This window comes from Cupressus sempervirens, chromosome 2 (assembly GCF_028749045.1).
Source record: "Cupressus sempervirens isolate cs-2001-9-10 chromosome 2, ASM2874904v1, whole genome shotgun sequence".
Classification (NCBI taxonomy): domain Eukaryota; kingdom Viridiplantae; phylum Streptophyta; class Pinopsida; order Cupressales; family Cupressaceae; genus Cupressus; species Cupressus sempervirens.
In genome coordinates this window covers 612,187,204-612,195,255 of record NC_143119.1, presented here as the reverse complement: position 1 = coordinate 612,195,255, position 8,052 = coordinate 612,187,204, and positions in this window count along the sequence as shown.

The following is an 8,052-nucleotide window of genomic DNA, read 5'->3' as shown; positions in this document are numbered from 1 at the left end:
ACTCAAGGTGAGTGTAGTGGATTCAAATGGGGAAATGGAAAATGTGAGTTCATCATCACAAAACCCAATAGTAGATATATTTGATGTACAACCAAGGGATATTGCAAATGAGATAGTCACTAAGATACAATTAGTAGTCATATCCTTTCCATGTTACTCAATCTCCCTTGTATAAGGTTTTAAAAATTTTTTTGACAAATAAAGCAAGACTTGGTTGTGTGTATCTTTGAGAGACAAGATTGAGAACCACTATTTTGGAAAAAAAGTAATTTAAAGGTTAACATTTCACAAAAGAGAGGGAAGCCTAATGGAAGATGCCTAGCTTGACTTAGTTATTAATGAAAAATAATTGTGAAAGAAAATGACAAGAAATTGGGTTTCAATTTCAAAACCCAAGATAAGGCAATTACTAAGACAACTCTTGAAATAGAGTGCAAGTGATTATGATGCAACACAAGTTAGCAGACTAGTAGGTTAATTGATTGAATCTACCTACCATTTATTAGACCCCTTCTTTTGTGCATGATATGAACATTCCTCTAAAGATATGTAACATATTAGCAAGAGAGATAACAGATTTTCAAGTGAGATAAGAAATTCACAAGTGAGATAATAGATTATACATTACCTCTACAGACCTTTGAATATTGTGAAGCTTTAGGTATCGCTCAACAGATACAATGGCATTAGTGACTCCTTCAACTATAGAAATATCATTTTCTTTCAACATTACACTATCAAATAGTCCCATCCTATAATTTTCTCTACCTCCAACCAATACCTAATTATCTTGAAAGAAGAAGATTGATCTAGCATTAAAAAGTGAAAACCGATCTTGTATTCCAATATACTCAATATTAATAGAATATTTCAAAATGGAAATTGATCTCATTTTGCAATATGCTATCTATGGTATGAAAAAAAATGGTAAACTTCAATGTTCATTTAACATGAAATAGTGTGAGTCATTTCCAAAAGGTCATCTTAAAGTTTATGATAGAAGAATATACCACCCACTCATCTACCACTCATTAAGAAGATGTAGTTTCCTAGTTTCTAAGAAGCATGTAAGCCTTGTAGCATCATACATTGTTTGCCCAATAAATACAAGTATAACTCAAAGAATTGTACTTTGAAGATGAATTAGCATTCAAATAGGTTGTTTGCATGATGTATACTTAAGCATTCCATTGGGAACTATATAGAAAGACAGACTTCGGCATCCAAAAGTAAATGTTTCAATGAAAAGTGCAAAAACATTTACTTATAAGTTTTCCTTTTAGCAGCTCAACTACTTCAATTTTCTCATTTAGAGAAGGTTTCCTAATGTAAAATCAAATTAATTGACATATAAGATAGTGTAAATAAAAAGGTTGAAACATGTAGCCAAACCAATTATCACAGATAACGATTAAAGACCAAGGTAGTCATTATCTCCTATAAAACCACACTGAATTCTACAAATTAAATGTTCAATGAAATAATTCATATTCTTCAAAGCACAACATATCACTGAATAATGATAGTGTATGTTATCTTGGACAACAGAACATAAATGAAGGGAAGAAAGAAAACCTTTGTAAGAGTTAAAATTCCACAATTCACTGTATGAAGTTGAGGATAGCTCTTTCTGCCACAAGAATGCTCCTAGCACAGCCTACAAATCAATTCTTAGACAATCAATGCTACTTTTCATTTGATTAATATAATTACTAGGAAAACAAGAAAAAAAATATACCATATACTAACCCAAACTGTAAACCTCTCTCTACATTATTCCCATCATTTTGACTCCACTCATCCTACCTCACAAAATGCATCATAGAAGCTATTGGAATATGTAGTAACAATGTAAAATATAAACTAGGTTACTTAGTTACAAATATCTTCTATATTATAATTAACTCTTCATAAATTGGCTACTCAAAACTTACCCTTGATGCTAATAGAAGTAATTATAGACTCATCTAGTGATGTTACATTTATTTCATCTGTAAATTGTGATTGCCAAGCATTTGAAATGTCACCAGAAGAATGATTAGTACTCACAGTGATAATATCCTCTTCAAATTTTTGTTCAAGAAAATCACATGAACCTTTGAAAGGAGGTGATGAGACCAAATTATGCTCTATTTTATTTCATATTCATCCTCTTTCATGAACCTTCATATCCATTCTCACATTCTATTTTCATTCCATGTCCCGCCATTTTTCTATACCATGTTGCATATGATTAAATATATGTAAGTGGTATTTAATAAAGTTTTTAGATAAAATATGTAATTACTTATTGATTTCATTTACTAATAAGCATTGTTATTTTAGCTTTGGAAAATAATAGACAACATGCTATGGAGAAGGAGAAAACAAATTTCCTATATCTCATGAATATTCTTGACAATAGATAATTGTAACTATTAATTATTTGTTTTGATAAATATTAGCTATTTTTTGTAACAACCAATAATTCATTTTTGTACTCATATAACATAAAATAGTATACATTATTTGTTGTTGCAACTAATAAAATTATGTTGTACATAGGTCAAAAGAATGGCTACTTTTATGGCACAAAAAATTCCTATATTTGTGGCTTGTTTTATTCTAATGCACAAGCCACACATAATTTCAAAAGAAGTGACAAGAGAATCAATTCATGTGCTACAAAACAGGACTACAAAAATATACTATTGGTGGAGGAAAGAATAATTCGAAAAAATTATCAAAAATTAATATCGATGAATAGGAAATAGTCGTGGATTTTTTATATTCCTTTTTATTATATAAAGGCAATATCATAGAGAGAGACATATGTACTACTTCTCTGATATATAAATTATTCATTTGCATGGTGTTCCTCTATAAAGAAGGCTTTCATTTAATCTACCATGCAGACAAGAGCAAGGGCACACTCCTTGAGAAGCTTCGTGATATTTTCTTTTATGCATTTTATTTTAGTTTAATTTTATTTATTAAAATAGCTTCAATTTATAGTTGTGTTATTTTAATTAGTTTTTTAAAGATGGGTAAATGCTTTGACCTAGAGCTATGAACTAGTGAAGGATAACAACTCAACAACTTAACCATCACAACATGCCACTATTGGCTATTTTAATTAGTTTGATTTTATTAGTTCTAATTTATTTTAAGATTTGTGTGCTTTCAATTTTTTTAATTTTTTTTCAATAAGATAGTTGTAATGTATTTAAAAAATTGTGAGGTTTTAATTAGTTTGATTTTATTTTAATAAGTTTGATCTAAGTTACTTCAATTTTTGTGAGATCTAATTTTTATTAGTTTAGTTTGATAATATATTTTAGGTTTGAGCTTCATTTGGAAAAGTTGATTAATATTTAAATTATAGAATTGCTAATCTGGTGAAATGTTTTATTTTATTTTAATAAATTGTCTATTTTGTTCGATGTGTGTGTATTTCTAGTTTCTAGGAAGTGACAGTTCCTATCTCTAGAATTATTTTCTTTGTTGTAGGTTTCTTTTCATAATTGCATTCATCAACACTTAGCTTTCCATCTTCATTCCTCGAGCAGATAGCCACTATATCTTTCATCGGTCTATGACCCTAGATTGACATTTTTAGGTACAAATTGAGGGAATATATGAGTCCAAAATTGATCTTAAAATATGTTAATTCAAACCACAATTTTACTATATAGGAGGCATGTAACAAAACCTAAAAATTCAAACAAATATTTAGCAACAAACTAAAGAAATGTAATAAATGAAAAAAGAATAAGATTTTCAAAATCATGATTATTTACAAAACTATACCATTCAGAAGGTAGTAGATTTGTATTGAAACAAGGATCTAGTATTCACCATTTTTGACATGTGCTACATTGAACCTCTTCATAGTCTAGTTTGTAACGTTTGTTATTATCTCTCTGGTAATGAGCACCAAAACTATGTTAACATACAAAAACTTTAAAACCATATTAATGATGCATATAAGAGAAACTAAAATGAGAAACCAATTTTTGGCATCCTTGGGATAGGTGCTTGATTTTTTTCAATAAATGTTAATTGAGATATCAATGCATTACAAATAACACTTTACACCATGATACCATATATGTTCACTACATTGTTCACCTAGAAAAATTCATTCTTAAGAATATGATAAATGAGTTGATTTGATGAAAATCATATACCCAAAAGGTCAAATCTTCTATCACATTAATGTAAATGATAGTACATCCCATGTTTTGAACATACTATACACTAGATTCAAGTCCATGCATGCCATGTTGACCACAAAATGAAAAATGTTGAAAGGTAATAAAGCTATAGTTAAAAAATTCTCTAGTCATCAATAAACACAATAAAATGGCTTCCTATCTATAATTTGTACATATGTTTGAACAATTCATTCATAAATCTCTCGACACACCTTATGAGGAACAAGAATATGAATGCACATGCTACAACAAATAGAATTGATTAATCAAATTACAAAAGAAAATAAGACCATGATAGATTTTTTGGAGTAAGAGATGTGAGTAAAATTCATGTGACACAAAAACAAAATCTAGCCATGGCATAGGAGGCTAGGTCACATAAATTTTGGAAATCTTGTCAAGGCAAGAAAGAAGGGGTATATTAGTTTGAGATTCACTTGTTTTCAAGAAAACTTTAATATTCTCTATTTAACAAGGTGAACCACATGAAGGTGGAAGCTCATTTGGCCCCTAATATCACTCTAAATTCCTCATTAACATCTAATTACAATATATTTCATTAATTCATTCATTCATTTATGAACTATAACATTCAATCAATACAATCACATAACATTCAGTAATATGACATAAAATTCATTAATATGCAACATTCTTCAATAATTCATTAACACATCGATAATTATAATCACATTACAATATTCATTAACATGACATAAAATTCATTAATACACAACATTCATCAATAATTCATTAACACATTCATTAAGACAATGTTTTTTCATTGTCAAACAAGATTTATAACAATAATTTTTCTTTGGGTCTTTTCTTCAATTTTTAAAGGTAAAGGCTAAGTGGAGCATCAATTTCTTTGTCATTCTCCTACTCTCATGGTTGTGATCTCAACATATGATGATTCTTCATTTTTTGAAGAGCGTGAGGCTACTACACTAAAGAAGGGTTCGCTGCAATAACAAGTAAATGGGTTAAATTCACAATATTTTTTATTCATGTTACAAGTATTTTATTAATCAAAAGAACATAACATCGAGTTTTCTTTACCTGAAAGTGTCCCATCATCTACAATGACATTTTGATCAGCCCCTAACTGAACATGTTGAACACTCAGATCATGCTCCACTCATTTACCATGATGTTCTTCTTGCTCTAGAATATTCAGAAAAGGTTTACACCAATTGCAATTGAAGATGTTAAATTATATTAATAATTACATAATTAATTTTCAATAGAAAATAAATACCTCCATTATTGTGATGCACATTAGGGCCTTCGTCATGAGTTGGAGCTACAATTGTTGAGAGCCTAATTGGAACAATTTTTATATTGTCATTGATGTCAAACCTGTTGGTAAGACTAGCGTCAAACCTATTGGATAGACATTCACTAACAATTTAGAGTTCCATATTATTTGATTGATGAAGAGGATTTGAAAAGAAGAGATCATGAGATGACCTAGTGAAAGGTTGAGTTCAGATATGTAAGTGAGATGGAATTAAAATGGGCACTTGATAAGTTAGAGCTTAACAAGATAATTTATTGTTTAATTAATACACGAAGTGAAAGTGATGGTTAAATCTCAAAATTGAAACAAGTCATAATGATAAGCTTGATCAAGTATCAGTGTTGCATGGTCACTGAAGGAGTTGAAGTAGAAGATTAAGGAACTTAAACATTGTTGAGAGGAATAGAGTTGGCCAAGTGATAATGATTGCCAAGTGATATAGATTGTCAAGTGATAGTATCGATCGAGTTGTATAGTGATGATCGAGAGATAATACATAGTGATTTCTACGTGATCCAATGAAGACCAAGCAAAAAGGCATAGTAATGATTGAGAGACAGCAAAATAATAGTTTTTGAGTAAAGCAAGATTTGTAGCCAATATAGTTGAAATATTGGAATAAGAAAAGCATGTTGATGATAAAGATTGATGAGATGAATTATTGAATGTAAGGAAATGATTAGTTGAGTGATCAAAGGCTAAGATTTGAGAAGATTTTTCTAGAAGTGTTGATAAGAGAAGAAGAATAAGAAGGTGGATAGATTCATTGAATTATTTGAATATGATTGTAAACCCTAAGATCTATGATTGTGATTAAGAGGCAAAAGATCAAGACTACCTATTTAAGGAGGTATCTGGTATAGTTTTTTAGGTTGTTGGATTGGAAACTTGCGAAGAAAAGTGGTGAACATACTTGTAAGGAGTTGTGATAAGTTTATGAGGTGAAGGATTACTTGCAGAATTGCCAAGAAGATCTAAGATGATGAGAATGTTGAAGTTCAGGCAATGAACCAAAGTTGAGCTGAATAGAGATCTAAATTTGCAAAGTGATTTGTATGTTATTAGATCAAAGTTTCATTACTACTTTCTAACCATTATGGTAGTTGTAAAATCCTTTTGATAAGGTTGCCCTAATAATCATTTGTAAATCCTTTAATCAATGTGATATTCTAATGGAATATTGTTAAGTCCTCTAACAAGGCCACTCCTAATAGGGTGATTAAATCCTTTCACATGGTCACACCTAACAATATGTTTTTTAACATTTAACAAGGTTGGCTCCTAACATAGCTCACCTCAAAAGAGTGAAAAAAGTGGTAGCATGTTACTGGTGGTTTTTTTCAAATTGGGTTTCCACATTAAATCCTGGTGTCAAACATTATGTGGATGTTTGTTGTGTGTTTTTGCTACTTACTATTTTTAAAGTTTAATTTTATTGTTTTAATTTTTTGCAATTTGATACATGTAGAACAGAGAGCTATAATGGAATGAATAAGTTGCATTATTGTGAACAGTTTTTCAATGAGTTATTGGGTTATTGTTGAAGTTTTAAGCATTGGATTTATACATCTGGACCTAGGGATGACTTATTCAACACTCCCCCCCCCCCCCCCCCCCCCATTTATTCCAAATATTCTAACATCATATGCATTATTATCATTTTTTTCTTTATAAAATAAGAATGGTCAATTTATGTTTGAATTGAAAAATTAACATCACACAGATTATTTCTCTAGTATTTGATTTGATTTTTATTTTTTTGGCCTATTTATCTGTATGTGAACCGATGCACCAAAATATTTGGTTTGGCCACATGAAGTTAGTTGTATGCATGTAGCCATGACTTTATAGCCTTCATTAAAGGAATTTTCTTTGTCTTCTTCCATGGGCACGACATTAAATTATGAGCTTTACATTTTTGGAATAATATCGTCAATTTTGCATGTATGGTTTGATTAACTAGAATTATTTCCAAATTTATATATAAAAAATTGATTCAAAATTTCATTTACTACTACTTACAAGTCATGCATGAAGTTTCATATAGCCACTAGAGTCAAGTTTGTGTTGGTCATGGTTTACTTGTTTGGCCTTTGTAGCCTTTGATGTGTCTTGCAATATATAAAAACTTTGAATTTATTTTTTAATATAAATATAAATATCACTAATTAGTGCATGAAATATCACTAATTAGTGCATGATTCCATTCTACTTAAAACTATGACATATCTTCTTTCATCGTCTGTTAGTTGAATTTTGTTATCATTTTTCCTTTTCTCTTTTGCATCTTCCATGATTTCATTCCACTCCATCTCTGGAATCATAGGAGGATGCTCATACTTTGGGTTAAGCTTTAGAGACCTTTTGTATTGGTCTCTCACATACATAAGATGTTTACAAGCTTTATGAATAACTTTGGCATTGTCAAAAATATTATTTCCAAAGACCTCTAAAAATTTATGAGCTGATTTTTTAAGCCATCATCTTGCCCATTCCACCTTTAAAGAAAAAACAAAATTGTTAGATAAAAAAATTAACTTCAAAGATATGTAC